This window comes from Notamacropus eugenii, chromosome 5 (assembly GCF_028372415.1).
Source record: "Notamacropus eugenii isolate mMacEug1 chromosome 5, mMacEug1.pri_v2, whole genome shotgun sequence".
Taxonomy (NCBI): domain Eukaryota; kingdom Metazoa; phylum Chordata; class Mammalia; order Diprotodontia; family Macropodidae; genus Notamacropus; species Notamacropus eugenii.
The window spans coordinates 347,419,725-347,428,314 of record NC_092876.1 but is presented as its reverse complement, the minus strand read 5'-3'; positions in this window follow the sequence as shown (position 1 = coordinate 347,428,314).

Sequence of the window (8,590 nt, the reverse complement as noted above, 5' to 3'; positions counted from 1 at the left end):
CCTGTTCCAAGTTAAAAAGGGAACACATGTGGTCACAAAGGCCTATAAATGGACAGGGATGATCTTATATTCCCTTAACCCTTCATACTCCACCAAACCTGAAAGAAAAACAGCATCTAGTTGGGGCCAATTTGATCACCCAAAAGTCAGATGGTACAGAAAACAAGGCTGGAGAACCATGAATTTCCCAGTATGAGGGGAAGTTCAAATGCTTTGAGAGCCAGCATCTAAGGAAACCAAAATTAGAGGGAAATTGGTCAGGAAATGAGTGATAAGGAAAATAAGGAGGGAAAGAAAGAATTGAAATACCAAAGATTTTAGGAAGAACTCTCAAAAGTCCTTGAACGTGAACAGATAAATAAACAGAAAAAAAAACTGTAACAACAAAAGAAAAACATGGTCTCCAGATTTAGTAAATGAGTTCAGGCATCTAATGCATGAATTATTATGCAAAATAAAGGAAAATGACCAAGCAGACAAAGGACCCTAAGGAATCTGAAGAGAATGTGGAACCACAATATGCTGTTTCTGAATGATTTAAAAGAGAAATAAGAATCATGAAAGCAGAATTTATGTTCTACACAGCAAAAATAATGAACAAAATTGAAAAACTTGAGTCTGCAATGACAAGCCTCAGCAAAGAAATAAAAGAGAAAATAACAGACCAGGAATGCAAATATACAGAAGTGAAGGACAATCTAGAAGAAGAGAAGGAATAAACAATGACATTAAAAGAAAATATCCTCCCCATTTAAGCATACTGAACTCAAAGAGAAGATGTACAAAAACAACCTAAGGATTATAGGTCTCCCAGAAGAATATGACAGAACAAAACATCTCAACAGCATCATAAAGAAACTAATAGAAGAGAATTGACCAGAACTTCAAACACAAAAAATGAAATTCCAATTGAAAGAACTCTCAGATTGTCTCCAAAAACAAAAATAAAAACCCAAGGCTGCAAATTTCAAGACACATAGTAGTTAAATTTAACAATTCAAGTTCTGCAAGTCATCAGGGGAAAGACCAACAAATACACAGGAAAGGATATTGGAATAACAGAAGACTATTCTATACCCACTAGAAAAATGAGGGAATGGAATAATGTGTTCTGGATAGCAATGGAGTTCAGGATGCAGTCTAGATTAGGACAGTCTACAAAAAGTCTATAGTATTAACTATAAAGGACAAAAGATAGATGTTCAATAATAAAGAAGAGTTTGAAATATTTCAGAAAGAAGACCAGAAATGAAGAGATTATTTACTTCTCAAACATTCCAAACAACAGAAATGTAGGAGGAGTGAATAAATGTAGCAAGATGGGACTGTAAAGGGAACAGAGTGACAACAGAGAACAGTAAGAAACTTCTTTCTAAATGTACACAAGGAGAAAGGTGAAGGCAGAAATATAGTAGAGATGACAGTGAGGAAGGAGACAGGGATGTTATGCATAGATCCCAGATACCCTGCCTTCAGGTGAACCAATGCTTTTTTTTTGTAGGACTACAGTACAGAGAGACAGTCAGTGAAGGGAGATGAGCATCTTACCTTGGATGAGGTCTGGGGGATTTAGTGCTTGAAAAATCAACTTATCTTGGGAGATGAAGAGTTGGAACCTCTAAGGGTAAATGACATTTGGAGGAGTGGGACAGCATGGACACAAGGAGACTTCCAGGCAAATGTAGGAAAAAAATAAAGATCAATAAGAAAGGGTATAGTTCAGTGGTAGGCAGTATAATCAAGAATTCAGGAGGGGAAAAGGGAAAAGATCCCTACCATGGGGGCAGTGTCCTCTCTGACACCTACAGTAATTGGCACTGTCCTGGAAGTGTAATGATGGAAAAGGGAAATCAATGGGGCAAGCTCTAGGAAGTGGCAGAAAGTGTCCAGAGAGGAGAGCCAAGAATGGATACCTTAGAAGTTTTGACTGCATGAAGAATACAGAGAAAAGAGATCAGATAATTTTAGGAGTCATGAATCAGAGACTGAAAGTCTATTGTAAACAGACAGAAAAGATGGATAATGAAAGAGTGAGAAAACTCCTTTTTCGAAAAGGGGCACAAAAATGAAATTTGAAAACTAAGGAAGAGAATTAGCTGAAGGGGAGAAGAGGAAGGGGAAATATATCAAACAAGAAGAGGAAAGCAGAATTGAGATGAAGAGAGCCAGTGGGAGCAGGGCCATCTAAAAAAAGGGAAAAAAAGATTAAAGTAACTGAAGGAACATAATACTGTGTTTACCACAGAAGAGGTAACTTGAAAATGAAAAGCTTCTGCAAAGACAATATTAATGCAGAAAGGGAAATGGTCAAATAGGGGGAAAAAATCTGTGCTATCAAATTTCTCTGACAAAGGTTTGGTATCTAAGATACAAAAACAATTAATAATTATACATATGGCTAATAGCCACTCCCCAATAAATAAATGGTCAAAGGATATGTACAGACAGTTCTTAAAGAATTGCAAAGTATTTACAGTCACATAAAAAAAATGCCCCAAATCACTAATAATAGGAGAAATGCACATGGAAATGAACCTGAGGAGAAAGGCACACTAATACATTATTGGTGGAACTGTGAAATAGTCCAACCACTTTGGAAAGCAATTTGGAATTATGTAAAGTTACTAAAATGTCTATACCCACTGGGTCAGAGATTCCATTACTGGACTTGTACCTCAAGAAATCCATGGAAAAAAAGTCCCTACATACTCCAAACTGCACTTTTTGTAATAACTAAGAATTAGAAACAAAGCACGTGCCTATCAGTTGGGGAATGGCTAAAAAAAAAAATGTAGCACATGAGTATGATAGAATATCACTGTGCTCTAAGAAATGATGTATGTGATGAATATAAGAAGCATGAAAAAATATGGTGAGTGAAGTAAGCAGAGCCAAGAAAACAATATGCACATAACTATAACAATGTAAACGGAAAAAATAACAACACACAAAAAATCAAAAGTAAATGAAACAAAATTATAAAGATTAAGTGGGACTCAAATGAAGACATATGAGAAGATATCTCCAGCCTGCCCCTTTGTGGAAGTGGATTATAAATTGCACAAATGTTACAAATTGCATATATTTTTTAACTTTTTCAATGTATCAGTCAGTTGTGCTTTTTTCCTTTTTCCTTTTCTTGTCCAAAAAATATGCTATTTGTCATAGGAAACAGTTCTCTGGGAAAAGAAGAGGGAAGGACTCATAGAATACTATAGGAATGTAAGAAACAGAAAACATCAATAAAAACTTATTTTTTAAAAAAAGAAATGATGAAGGGAACAGTTTCAGAGAAACCTGCAGAATGACATGAAGAAAATCAGGAGAAGTTAGTTAAACAACTTTGAACGAATTAGTAACCGTAGAGAACATTATGAATTGCAAAATAGATAAGTCTGATTACATTAAATTGAAAAGTTTTTGCACAAACATAGCCAATGCAACCAAGATTAGACAGGAAGCAGAACAGAATTTTTACAAAAAAAAAGTAGGGAAAGGATTTTTACAAGTATCTGTGATAAAGGCCTCATTTCTATAATATGTGGAGAACTGAGTCAAATGTACAAGAATACAAGTCATTCCCCAATTGAAAAATGGTCAAAGGAAATGAAGGCAGTTTTCAGAGGAAGAAAATAAAGTTATCTATAGTCATAGGAAAAAATGCTCTAAGTCACTATTGATTAGAGAGACACATATCAAAACAACTCTGAGGTACCACATCACACTTGTCAGACTGGCTAACATGACAAAACAGAAAAAATGATAAATGTTAGAGAAGATGTGGGGAAGTTGAAACACTAATTCATTGTTGGTGTAGCTGTGAGCTAATCCAACCATTCTGGAGAGCAATTTGGAAAATTGCCCAAAGGGCTGCAAAAATATGCATACTCTTTGACCCAGCAATATTGCTTCTAAGATCATAAAAATGGGAAAGGGTCCTACATGTACAAAAATATTTATAACAGGTCTTTGTGATAGCCAAGAACTGGAAATCAAGGGGATACCCATCAATTGGGGAATGGCTGAATAAGTTATGGTATATGAATGTAATGGAATACTACTGTGCTATAAGAAATGATGAACAGGAGGACTTCAGAAAAACCTGGAAAGACTTATATGAACTGATGCTGAGTGAAGTGAGCAGAACCAGGAGATCACTGTACATAGTAAGAGCCACAGTGCATGATGACTGCTCAGCAATGCAAGGATCTAAAACAATTCCAAAGGACTCATGATCGAAAATGCCATCCACATTCAGATAAAGAACTATGGAGTCTGAATGCAGAGCTAAGCAATTTTCTTTTTTGTTTTGTTTTGTTTCTCGTGGTTTCTCTCATTCCTTATAATTCTTCCATGCAACATGACTAATGTGAAAATGTGTTTAATAGGAATTTATGTATAGAGCTCATATCAGATTGTATGCCATCTTGTGGAGGGGGGGGGAGAGAGAGAAAATTTAAAACTTATGGAAGTGAATGTTGAAAACTAAAACTTAATAAATGAACTCAAAAAAAAGAATTAGGGACTGATAATTATAATGACCAATCATCCTGATTCTAGAGGACTAATGATTAAACATGATATCTATCTATTTCCTGGTAGAGAGATGAAGGACTTAAAGTACAAAATGAGACACTTTTTGTACATGGCCAAAGTGCAAATTTGTTTTGCTCAACTTTTCATGTTTATAACTGAGGTTTTGTTTGTCTTTCATTTTCAATTGATTGGAGTAGGGGTAAAGGAAAAATTGAATTTTTGTGATTAAAAATTTTTTTTGATATTTTGATAACTGCATTTCATTATCTAAAAATGATTATTTGGGTCTGATATAATATTATCTAACAAAACTTATGTCAGAACTTACCAGAAATGTAGTGCTTACAAAGTCAAAAAGACTAGAATTGTAGCTGTAGTGCTAAAGATGGCCCTGCCGGCGGTTGGGAAGTCAGTACAGAATCATAAACATACTAAGTTATTGATTCAATTCAATATATTAATTCACTTACAATGTCAAAGACCCCATGCTAGATGTTGAAAATAAAAAAGACAAAAAATTAAACAGGTCTTATGTATATAGGTCTTATATCCTCTCAAGTGGCTTGTATTACACTGAAGGATACAATATGTACACTGATGAGTACAATACATAATGAGAAAAAAATAAGGCAAGGAAAAACTCAAAATATTCTATGAAGAATTTGAGGAGGGGGTATACTAACAACTAGGGGAATCAAGGACTGATAGGAAAGGATTTAAAATTTTATATTTGGAAAGATTATAGGCTCATCGATTTAGAGCTGAAAGAGCCAACAGTAATCATCTAGTCCAACCCCTTCATTTTATACATGAGGAAACCAAGTCCCAGAAAGACTTATCGCAAGTCACTGAGCTAGTCTTTAGAAGACCTGGAACTAAAACCAAAGTGTCCTGACTTCCAGTGCTCCTTCTGGCACCAGGCTGCCTCATTCCGAGACAGAGACCTCTTTATAAATGTGTGGCTAAAGGGACAATGGTTTGGGGTAAGAACAGGAGGTGCAAGATGAGCCCACAATCCTGGAAAAGAGTAGACTATAATTTTTCCAGTGATGAGAAGAACCAAAATATATTTAGGCAGTTGAATGTTTGGCCCTAAGTATATGACTTTACATTTATCCCAATTAAATTCCATTTTTTGAAAATATTTTGGAGGAGAAAAGAAATAAACAAAGAATGACTATTAGGAAACCTAAGATGCTTTGCCTTTGTCACAGTGAATCTGAGGTAGCTGCACAAGACAACAATGCTTTAAAGCAATTAAAATCTGATGATCACAAAAAGTAAATGTTGAATTTTTTAATATGCTGGAAACAGAAAAAACAAATAGGGCCACAGTCTGTCAGTCATTCTACAAACATTTATTAAGCACCAGGTACTGTGCAAAAGACCCAGAGATAGGATATATTTTCTCTATATTTACTCTTTAATAGTCTTTTGCCCCTAAAATGCTGCTGTACATGAATCCTGCATTCAACAAACTTCATTTTATTAAAGAATTTAGTCATAGTACTTAGTTACAGTTGAGATACTGATAAGTGTATAAAACTGAAAACATGACCTAAAGTAAATTAGGGTTAGCAACAGTCTGATAAATTTGAGCAGTTAAGGTGGAAAGTACAGAAAATTCAAAGTGAACTATTTTCCCTTAACAATCCAATTTGGTACTTTAGACTGCCCTCCACCCCCAATTCATTACTCTTCACTTAGAGATAGCATGGGATAGTATGAATAAATGAACGAAAAATCATTCATTAAACACTATGTGCCAACGGGAGACGAACAGCAAAGGAAGACAATCTCTGCTTTCAAGGCCTTCACATTCTAAGTTGGAGAGGTAACACTGCAAGGTGGGTGGAAGGGCCTCATGGTCTTAAGAAAGCATATAAAGACTCAAGGGTCTTTATTGACAAAAGCAGATTATATGACTGTGATTGAGAGTCTAGAGGGCATAATAGCAGGGCAGATGGTAAGGAATTTCCATCCTCCTTGCTGGACACTGACCCTGACTCCCTGTCCCTAAAATGGCAGGAAAGCAGGGAGTAAGGGGAAGGACAGCCTCTTAACTAGCTCTGCTGGGTATAGAAAGAGGACTGGTTTGGGGAATTGGCAAAAAATAACTTTTACCAACAGTGTGAAGAGTAGGCAAGTGAATTCACTTTTCTTAAATCACAGTTTCTTCACTTGTAAAATGGGGCTAATAACAATGACACTACCCGCCTCGCAGTGCAATGCCATAAGGAAAGAAAATAAACATTTACATAGTGCTAATATGTGCCAGGCACTATACTAAGCTCTTTTCACAAATATTATCTTATTTATAAACACACTGTCAACCTTAAAACATCAGCAAAATTACTTAAATATTTCATTTACATAGCATACATATGGAAATATATGTATATAGTTACCTATAAATAAAATGATACAGAAGTTTTTATTATTAGCTCAACGCCTGAGGACACAACAGCCCCCTAATACTTATTGATTTAAGACTGAACCTAACCTTGTTCCTTCGAATAAGAAGTTATATTCGCCACACCATAGCTTTCTCATCTGCAAAATAAGGGAAATCATACCTATTTCACAGAAGAGTTGTGAGGAATAGTTATAAATAGCCACATTGTTGAATTTACAAGGCACCTTTTTCCTCTGAAGGTTGTATTTATCATCTCAGACTTTTTGTGAAATAGGAAGAGGCAGGTATTTAGTTCACTTAACACAGGCTAAGTGACTTGTCCAATGTGATGCTGTTGGAAAGCCCTACATCTCCCACCTCCCATTTCAGGAGTCTCTCTCTGGAGTGATTACTTATAATAGCATCTGTGGTTGCACAAAATATTCCTTGTCAGCTGTGACTTCCAAAGAACTGATGTTTTGGAAGAATGTGTCCCACTCCTGGTAATGGGTGGGAGACAGCAGTTGCTGAACAAGGTAAATGCTTTCCAACGTGCCCAATGTGCTAAATTAATTTTGTTTCACTATACTTAGTTGTTACAAGGGACAATTATATTGTGGGGGGAGGGAGGTCATTGGAAAATTCAAGTGATGTAAAAAAATAAGCAGGAATAGTATGGGGCAGCTAGGTGGCACAGTGGGGAGAGAGAGTCAGGCCTAGAGTCGGGAATCCATCGTAAGTTCAAATTCAGCTTGAGATACTTATTGGCTGTGCGATGGTGGACAAGTCACTTAACCTCTGTTTTGTCATCTGTAAAATGGGGATAATAATTACACCTACCTTCCAGGGTTGTTATGAGGATCAAATGAGATTATAATTGTAAAAGTGCCTGGCACGTAGCAAGCACTACTTAAGTAACTATTATTCTTATTCTTATTATGGACAGCTGGATTTGGGATCAGAGGAAATGGGTTCAAATTCTATTTTTGTCACATAGTAGCTATTAATTATTAGGCCACAATCATGCTGAACCTCAGTTCCTCATCTGTAAAATAAGGGACTCAGACTGAACTTCCTCTAAGGTCCTTTCTAGCTCTAAGTCTGTGATCTGTACACTGAGATCCTGTGAAAAGAACATCAATAAAACACATTTTTGAAAGAAATAAAACATGCTTCATAAATAATGCAGCATTCACATTCAGAACACCACCTCTAGGGTACAGCATATCTAAGGACCAGGTTCTGTATTCCTTGGTATTATGCTGGGGCCAAACCTCAAAATCCCCAAACACCCCAACAAGCCATCCAAGTAATCCAGCCTGACGTTGCTTGTGCCTTCAGGAGTGCCTGGGCTCACTCTCTCTTTCTTCCTTTCTGTCTCTCTCTCTCACTCCAATGTTCAAAGCTATTTTGACCAAACTGATTTTGTTTAATTCAACAAGTATTTATCGGGAGCCTATTATTTTCAAGGCAGTTGGCTAGCTGATGTGGGGTCTGGTTTCTAGGTGTTTACAATCCAGTAAAGATCTATGTGTACATGAATACCATGACTAATAGGGACAGTAAGTGTAATTAGAATTCAGATCCCAAAAGGTCACTTCTAGCTATATTTATCAGGGAAGGCATCATAAAATTAAGCCTTTAATGACAGCTAGGTGG